Consider the following 10,013-nt stretch of genomic DNA (forward strand, 5'->3'; position numbering starts at 1 on the left):
AGGGGAAAATGAGCTTTATTTTGGAGCAAACCTGGTGCTGATTCATAAAATGCTTCTGAATGCAAGTGCCTGAAAAATCTTGATTGGGTATGAATATATTTTTTTCCCACATAATGTTCTAGTGCATCTTTGAACACTTGTGTTGTTATAGCATGTATGGAAGCATTGGCAATTCACTTAACTTTTTTAATATATACATAGTGGCCTAAAAGCTTGCGAATCTGTGTTTACTAGCATTCTACTTGTCAATTTTTACATATGGTAATTAATACAATTGTAGAAAGAAAATGCACTTCAATACTAAAAAGTTTGAGACATTGGCAGAGACAACACAGACGGACAGAGTTGAGGCATCTCGAGTGTAAGAGACCTGTAACCTCTCTGCTCTCAGCTGCGGCCTGTTGCTGGATTGCCTGCGACTTCTGGCTTTCTGCTGAGGAGAGCAAGTGGCCAACAGCTAGGGCAAGATGAAGTTCTCTCTGGTGGCCGCGGTTCTGCTGCTGCTCTGCGCAGCACAGCTGAAGAGGATGACAAGAAAAGGACATGGGTACAGTGGTCGGCATCGACCTGGGGACCACTTACTCCTGCGTCGGGGTGTTCAAGAATGGCCACTGGAGATCATCTCCAACGATCAGGGCAACCGCATCAGGCCGTCTTATGTGGCCTTCACCCCTGAAGAAGAACGTCTGATCCGCGATACAGTCAAGAATCAGCTCACCTCCAATCCTGAGAACATGGTCTTCGATGCCCAGCGGCTCATTGGCAGCACTGGGAATGACCCTTCTGTGCAGCAAGACATCAAGTTCTTGCCTTTCAAAGTGTTTGAAGAGAAACCTAAACCATATATTCAGGTTGATATTGGAGGTGGGCAAACTAAGACATTTGCTCCAGAAGAAATCTCTGCTATGATTCTCACTAAAATGAAAGAGACTGCAAAGGCTTACTCGGGAAAGAAGGTTACCCATGCAGTGTTACTGTACCAGCCTATTTTAATGATGCCAGTGGCAAGCAACCAAAGATGCTGGAACTATTGCTGGCCTGAATGTTATGAGGATCATCAATGAGCCTACAGCAGCTGCTATTGCTTATGGCCTGGATAAGAGGGAGGGAGAGAAGAACATCCTGGTGTTTGATCTGGGTGGTGGAACCTTCTATGTGTCTCTTCTCCCCATTGACAATTTGATGTCTTCAAAGTCATGGCCACCAATAGAGATACTCATCGGGGTGGAGAAGACTTTGACCAGCGTGTTATGGAACATTTCATCAGGCTGTACAAAAAGAAGACTGGCAAATATGTTAGGAAAGAAAACAGAGCTGTGCAGAAACTCCAGTGTGAAGTAGAAAAGGCCAAGTGGGCCCTGTCTGCTCAACATTAAGCAAGAATTAAAATTGGGTCCTTCTATGAAGGAGAAGACTTTTCTGAAACCCTGACTTAGGCAAAATTTGAAAACATGGACCTGTTCTGGTCTACCATGAAGCCTGTTCAGAAAGTACTGGAGGATTCTGACTTGAAGAAGTCTGATATTGATGAGATTGTTCTTGTTGGTGGCTCTTCTCAAATTCCAAAGATTCAACAACTTGTTAAAGAGTTCTTCAATGGCAAGGAGCCATCCTGTGGCATAAACCCAGATGAGGCTGTTGCATATGGTGACACTGTCCAGGCTGGTGTACTCTCTGATGATCAAGATACAGGTGACCTAGTACTGCTTGATGCATGTCCCCTGACACTTGGTACTGAAACTGTGGGAGGTGTCATGACCAAACTGATACCAAGACACACTGTGGTACCCACCAAGAAGTCTCAGATCTTTTCTACAGCTTCTGATAATCAACCTACTGTTCCAGTCAAGGTCTATGAAGGTAAAGGACCCCTGAAAAAAGACAACCACCTTCCGGGTACATTTGATCTCACTGGAATTCCTCCTGTGGGGTCCCCCAGATTGAAGTCACTTTTGAGATACATGTGAATGCTATTCTTTGGGCGGGAGCTGAAGACAAAGGTACAGAGAACAAAAATAAGATTACAATTACCAATGACCAAAATTGCCTGACACCTGAAGAAATTGAAAAGATGGTTAATGATGTTGAGAAGTTTGCTGAGGAAGACAAAAGACTCAAGGAGTGCATTGATACTAGGAATGAGTTGGAAAGCTATGCCTACTCTCTAAAGTATCAGATTGGAGATAAAGAAAAGTTGGGAGGCAAACTTTCCTCTGAAGATAAGGAGACCATGGAAAAAGCTGTAGAGGAAAAGATTGAATGGCTGGAAACCACCAAGAAGCTGACATTAAAGACTTCAAAACTAAAAAGAAGGAACTAGAAGAAATTGTTCAGCCAATTATCAGCAAACTCAATGAAAGTGTAGGCCCTCCCCCAACTGGTGAAGAGGATACAGCAGAAAGAGACGAGTTGAAGACTCTGATCTGCTAGTGCTGCAATATTGTAAATACTGGACTCAGAACTTTCCTTAGGAGAAAACTGAGAGAACTTAAGTCTCGAATGTAATTGGAATCTTCACCTCAAAGTGGAGTTGAAAATGCTATAGCCCAAGTGGCTGTTTACTGCTTTCCATCAGCAGTTGCTCACATGTTTTGGGGAAGAGAGAGAGAGGAAGAATTGGCTATCTTAAAAAACTGGATATAAAAATGTGGGTCAGGATGTGTGTTCACCTCATAAATGTTCTATTTAATGATTGGGTCATGCAAATCTGGTGTAGAAACTTTTTTCTACCATAAGTGACACCAATAAATGTTTGTTATTTTAAAAAAAATACTAAAAGTTTGGAACTGTCATAAAATAAAAATTTGTACAGATAAAGCTAAGGGATAAAACACTATAAGAAGCATTAAAACCATCTAAAGCCAAATAACTAAACTATATAATTTAAATTATAATATATTTATATATTATATATTATGTATTATATATTATATACTACATATTATAGATTTACATATATCTATATGATATATTATAAGTTGTTTATATATAATTATAATATAATCCTTATGTTTTATATATTATATTAATATAAATTATACTAATATAATAATTGTATTATCTTATTAATAATAGAAATTATATTATTATATAATTACATTACAATGATATGCAATGTAATATAAATTAATATAAATCTAAATATATTATATGATATATAATAAATATGTTATATATAATAAAATAATATTTATATATTTAATTTATATATTATTTTATTATGTGTTTATAATATATATGTATTTCATATATTATATATAATTTATATTAAATACATATGAATCATAAACATTTGATATGTAATATATATAATTTATATAATATATATCTATTTATATATTAATATATATAATTTATATATAAATATATAAGTATGTTATGTAAATATATTATATAAATTATATATAATATATTATCATTAATATATAATATATTTATATATTAATATACATAAAATATATATAATTTATATATGTTTATTATATGTATATATGATAAAATAAATGTATTATATATAATATAATATAAATTAGAATGTTACATAATTATATTGTATTTAATTTATATTATATATGTATTATATATTTATATAATACATTTATATAATATTATAATTTAAATTATATAGATAAATTATGTCTTATTTGACTTTAGATGATTTTAATACATTTGATAGTTTTTAACCTCTTAACTTTATCTGTATAAATTTTTATTTTATGACATTTTTAACCTTTTTTGTATTTTTTGTAATGGTCTTTAAAAATGCTTGCTTCAGATATTTTTAATTTCAATGCATTTTCTCTTGACATTATGAGGGTTTGGTTAAAACCATTCCTTTGGATGTATGCCTGTAATCCCAGTAGCTTGGGAGGCTGAGACAGGTGGATCTCAAGTAGAAAGCCAGCCTTAGCAATGGCAAAACTCTTAGCAACCCTTTCTTTAAATAAAATTCAGAATAAGACTGGGGATGCGGCTCAATGGTTGAGTGTCCCTTAGTTCAATTTCCAGTACCCCCCAAAAAAATCCTTTTGTATGAAATGTTTTGACTAATAAATCACTTTACATACTTTTTCTACCTGGACTATCAACCAGTGAAAACTTATATGTCATTAGAATTGAGCAATAATTTATTTAAGTTCATTTTGAGAGTACAGTAAGCCACATTGTTTGCAATTTGAGAGATGTAGATGACTGAATGTGTTTCACTTATAAAATACCCAGTTTTTATAAACTAGTCCATTCCTGTTATTTTCTGGGTTTCATCATCTTGCCTAAAATATGATGTAAAAGGGACAAAAATAAAATAGCCTTTTTTGGAATGTGTGTACTATATTGTGAGTCAATGTTTTTGTATGATCATATTATACTTGATAAAAATTATATGTACAGGTTTATACACACATTATTATATGTAAATTATTTCAAGTACAATAAGTTATTGTGGCTTCTCTGAAATTGTTGCCTCTTGGAGTATGATACTTTAAGATTATTAACTATTGACTCAGTGGTCAACACATGGGCTCATCACTTGACTATGATATGAAATGGGTTTTAGGGCATGTTGTCTTATAGTTCTCCATAACATTAAGGACTAAGGAGAAATGAACAAATGGCCTTTTTAATGCTAAAGCCATTTGTTAGCCTTCCTTATACAAAGTACAAGAATCATATTGGTTTGAAAACTTAAAAATAAAATCAGAGCTAACATTTATTGAGCTTTCTTTGTGTATTTACACTTCATCAAGTTGAAATTTCACAGCAACCTCTAATGGGTAAGTAAGCATTTTATAATTCCTGTGTTACAGATGAGGAAACTGAGGCTTAGCTAAGTGACATGCTTTTAGTTTTCAGAGATGCAGCAAGCAGAATTGAATCTCAAATACAGGGTTGTGAAATTTTGATTAGTGCTTCTTTTTTTGGGTACCAGAGAGCCACATCCACAACCCTATTTTGTTTTTTATTTAGAGCAGGGTCTCACTGAATTTTTTAGTACCTTGCTTTTGCTTTTGCTGAGGCTGGCTTTGAACTTGCAATTTTCCTGCCTCAGCCTCCCAATGGGATTACAGGCATGAGCCACTGTGCCTGGCTAGTTAGTGCTCTTAATGAATGTAATTACTAAATAATAGCAGGAAACACTGAACAATAGAAAATGCATCTTTCGATGTTTTTATTGTAAAATACACTTACAATTTGCCATTTAGACCATTTTGAAGTGTACAGTTAAGTAACACTAAGTATATTCACATTGTCCAAGGTGGCGTGTATTGCTGCGTCATCAGATGACAGAAAGCAGAAGCGGGGAAAGGGATGTGAATGAGGTGTGAAGCCTCTTATATAAGGGCATTCATTCTGTTAAAAAATATAGAGCCCCATGACCTAATCACATGTTTTGACTTTTAAATCACATTACATACTTTTTCTACCTGTACTATCAACCAGTGAAAACATATATGTCATTAGAATTGAGAAATAATTTATTTAAGTTGATTTTGAGAGTATAGTAAGTCTCATTGTCCCTTTTGCTGCTGTCACAATGGTGATTGTCACAACATATACATTTGGGAAGAACATATTCGGACCATAGCAACCAAGTTTAATACACTGTAAAGAGAAATCCTTCTGGGGAAAGAATGTTGGTTTAAATCATGTGGAAAGTCCTTTCTAACTCTGAACCTAAGACTGTAGGGTAAATAGACCTTGATTCTAGTTGGGCTGTTTCCAAATATGTGTCCATACACATGGCAGTGCGCTGTGCTGATGCAGCTTGCATCCTGAGGTTTCAGCTACCAGCCAGGGATCACTGCACTGTGGCCCTGGATCCCATCTCCTTCTTGCTACTAACATGAACTGATGTCACTATTGGATTGTAGGATTTAAGGACTGTTGTGTAGTTTGAAGCTTTAGGTTGTGGATATTTAATTATAATAATTAAACAAACATTTAATGACAATTTACTATATACCATCACTATGCTAGATAACAGAGACAAGACAATCTTTAAACACACTTACTGGGCTGGAATAAAGCTCACAGTTAAGTGCTTGCCTAACATGTGCAAGGCTCTGCGTTCAATTTCCAGTACTAAAAACAAACAAAAAACCTTTCTGTATTTGTGGAACTTACAACTAAATATTATCGGGAATTGGCAGCTAACTCTCAGTGGATTCTATTTTCACATTTGAAAAAGTCATATTTGTTTAAGTACCATGTTTTCAAGAAAAAAATAGCAGGATGTCCTGTAAATAAAGTCTGAGAATAGGAGTAAACTTTTAAATTGAAGCTAAAATTATGTAACTTGTATGATTTCAAAAATGTTATTTCCCATTTGTAAAATTCTTATCTTCCCCTTGGAACTGCAAAGTGAACCCTGGGGAGCTTAACCACTGAGTCACATTCAGAGATCTTATTTTTCCAGACAGGATCTCACTAATTGATTGAGACTGGCTTTGAGCTTATGATCCTCCTTCCTCACACTCCCAAGCCTCTGGGATTAAAGGCATGGACCTCCCATTTCTAAAACTGTAATTATCATATTTGTGCACCCAGCTTTCTTTCAGGAGATTTTAATTGAAAACTCTCCTGAAGGCTGGGATGTGTTTCAGTGGTAGAGCAGTTTCCTTGCATGCTGAGGCCCTGGGATTGAGCTCCAGTGCTAGAGAAGGAAGGAAGGAAGGAAGGAAGGAAGGAAGGAAGGAAGGAAGGGGGGAAGGAGAGAAAGGGAGAAAGAGAAAGGGAAAAGTGAGGGAGAGAGGGAGGAAAAAGAATGGAAGGAAGGAAGGATTAAAGAAAGGAAGGCAGGTAAGGAAGAAGATCTGGAAAAGAAAATTATAATGAACACCAATTAAAATGTCTTCTGCTAACCTACATATTAGTCATTCAATACAGGAACCAAAACCCTTGTATGACCATTTAAATTAATTAAAATTCTACAAAATCAAATTTCAGTATCTCAGTACCACCACTTATTTCAAGAGCTTAGTAACCACATGGGCTGGTGGCTATCATACCTGACAGTGCAGTGCAGATACTGTACATTTCTGTCATGGCAGAAAGGTCTATTGGACAACACTGATAAAGAGGAAGCATCACATCAAGATACTGGTATTGTGGATGTGTTAAAGAATATTCAATAAAATTAAACACCATACATGTTAAAAAAAAAAAAAAAACACTTAGCAAATTGTGACCTACAAGAGGACGTCCTGAAACCAAAAAAAAGGACCTTCTTAACAAGCCAGTCAAATCAGCAGCATCTCATTCATGATGTTGGCAAAATAACATCATTTGGAAAATAGCCTCTTTGCTGTGTATATACAAAAAAGCATCGTAATGAGTTTAAAAGTCCCAACTCTTGTATACAAATCCTAGTTGATTATCAATTGAATGTTACAAATAGAAAACCAACCAGGAAAACTAGTTCATCTAATGCATAATAGCACAGCACTAAAATAACAGACTGGAAATTCTTCCATGAAACAAAGCCAAGTGAGGGGTGTGTTAACACAGTGAAAGTTCTTTCTTGACTAACTGCTCAACAGGGGTCAAACTAGACCTTTGAAATTCATAAGGAATTTTCTAACTTTTTTTGACTGTGGTCTGCCTTTAGTGAATATACATATGTGAATATACTTTTTTAAACTATATTTCACTCAATTTTTTCTAATATATTTTTGTTGTAAGAGTTCATAAACACTGATTTAAAAAACTACTTCTTGCTACTGCAGTTCTAGATACAAGTAGAGCTAAATTCCAATTGATATATGAAAATAGGGTCCTATATGATATCTTAGATCTTAAATCTGGTATCAGTAATCATAAGGTCTAAAAACCACTGCACTGAAGTTTAGTAATTCCTATTTATTACATGCTGGGCATTATACAAAGTGCTTAATTCTATTTATTTTATTTACTTCTGTAACAACTCTGTGTTATGAAGTAGCTAGTATTAATCCTATAGCCTAACAGGCTGATCTTAGTTTAATAATGTGCTCCAAATGAGTCGTTCAGTCAGAATTTGAACCCAGCTAGCTTCCATTAATTTTACTATCGCAAGATCTAGAGCTCCTAATGAGGAATATTAAGAAAAGATAAGTTAAAATTTTTAATTTTGACTGCTTATTACATACCAAGTAATTCTAAGCCTGTTCCTTAGTAGATCATTAAGACCACATGCCAACATATCTCCACATAGGAGTCAGTCTTCACAGAGGAAGGAAGGTAGGGCTAGTGCAGTGGACTTGCCCAGGGTAGAACTGCAGCAGGAGCTGAGCCAGCACCCAAGCAGCTGGCTGCAGAGCCTGCACTCTTCATGGTGCTAGAAGTTCTGCAGGACTGTAAATGTGTTCTGGTGTTTAGCATCCAACCACAATGGCTCAGCTCCCTTCTATCAATGTGGAGAAGGGCCCAGGAGAGCAAATCACATGAGCAGTGCCTGGGAACCAGGGAAGAGAGGCCAGCAGCCTCAGGTGAAGAAGGAGGTCAAATGAGATGATGACCTGCAAATGATGCTGGTGGGCACCTGTCTGCAAACCACTGCCCAAGGATGTGGGAGAAGGAGCAGGTGGCAGGGATGAGGACCATGGGCTATGAACAGGGCTGTTGGAAAGCCATCAGACCACTGGAAAGGCACACAGTTCCACTATCTCAGGATATATAGTACACAATAAGAAATGTTGATCTTAACCAGGTGGTGGTGAAGTGTACTGAGAATTTATTAGGTGAGTTACTGTTCTAAGCACTTTTCATCTCAACAAACTCAAAGGAACTCCTAGTTGATCTACATAAGAGTCGGCCCTTTCTCATTCTATGATTGCAAGAAGAGTTTGTGGTGCTATTTAGTCCAGGGCCAGTGCAGATGGTGTGAACAGTTTGGTCACGTGGGAAAATCCTCAGGGAGTTTAAATTAAAGACACAGACACCATTTTACCTTTAAACCAGCTCTGGGATGGCTCCTTGAACCCTCAGCCTCAAGCTCCCCAGGGGGACAGTGAGGTTTTACTGAAGAGGAGAGAGAGAGAGAGAGAGAGAGAGAGAGAGAGAGAGAGAGAGAGAGAGAGAGAGAGAGAACACGCTAGGGAGAGGGCTTTTATTGGGGAACAAAAAATTCTGGGGAAAATTTCATCCAATGAAAGTCAAGGGGGGGCAATGTGACAAGGTCAGGTGTGATGATTGGATCTTTGGAGCAGTGGTGAGACAGGCCTCCACACAGAAAAGCTCTCAAACCCAAGAAGGGTGGGGAGAGCTCTGCCACATTAAAAGTGTCTGAGCACCTCACACCTAGCTAGGGAGTAAACTCAGTCACATTCAAGGATGGACTCCCACAGTGCTGCACTTCAAAGGGAAAGGAAACAAATATATATAATGACTCCTCTCTAGTAGCCACTATTAAACATAGCATCTGGGTTCATACACACACATGTATGTGTATGTATGTGTATATATATATATATAATGTTTTACAGCATTATAGTTAAACATAGCATCTGGGATCATCATGACAAAACCAAACATGCATGGAATCTAATCCATTCCATTTCATTCTCTGTTTCTCCCCATCTCTACTCCACTGATCTCTCTCTTGCTCATCCATTTATCCATCCTTGACTGGTGCAGTCCACACACACATAAAGGTGAAATTCCCTAGAGTATATTTATATATGTACAAGAAGTAATTTTATTAAATATATTCCATTTTTCCTCCCCTTTCCCATCCCTCCTTCTTCCCTCCTCTCCATCTCCTTATTCTACTCCACTGATCTTTCCTTATCCTGATGATATTTGATCCCTGCTTTCTTTCCTGTTTTGCCCTAGATTCCACATAAGAGAGAAAGCATTGATCCCTTGATTTTCTGAGTCTGGTTTATTTCACTTAGCATGAGGCTCTTCATTTCCTCACAGTTGCCAGAAAATGGCATAATTGTGTTTTTCTGAATGGCTGGGTAAAACTCCATTGTGTATGTAAGCACACTTTCTTAATCCATTTATCTATTGATGGGTATATAGACTGATTCCAT

The 10,013-nt window shown here is 36.5% G+C and overlaps 1 pseudogene; it reads left to right on the forward strand.

The window, feature by feature from the left end:
* The first annotated feature begins 467 nt into the window (after positions 1 to 467).
* On the forward strand, positions 468 to 2,430 carry LOC124076428 (endoplasmic reticulum chaperone BiP-like; annotated as a pseudogene).
* The last annotated feature ends 7,583 nt before the right edge of the window (positions 2,431 to 10,013 follow it).

Source organism: Marmota monax, unplaced genomic scaffold, assembly GCF_021218885.2.
Source record: "Marmota monax isolate L192 unplaced genomic scaffold, Marmota_monax_Labrador192_F-V1.1 WCK01_AAM20220418_F8-fsc00064, whole genome shotgun sequence".
Lineage (NCBI taxonomy): Eukaryota > Metazoa > Chordata > Mammalia > Rodentia > Sciuridae > Marmota > Marmota monax.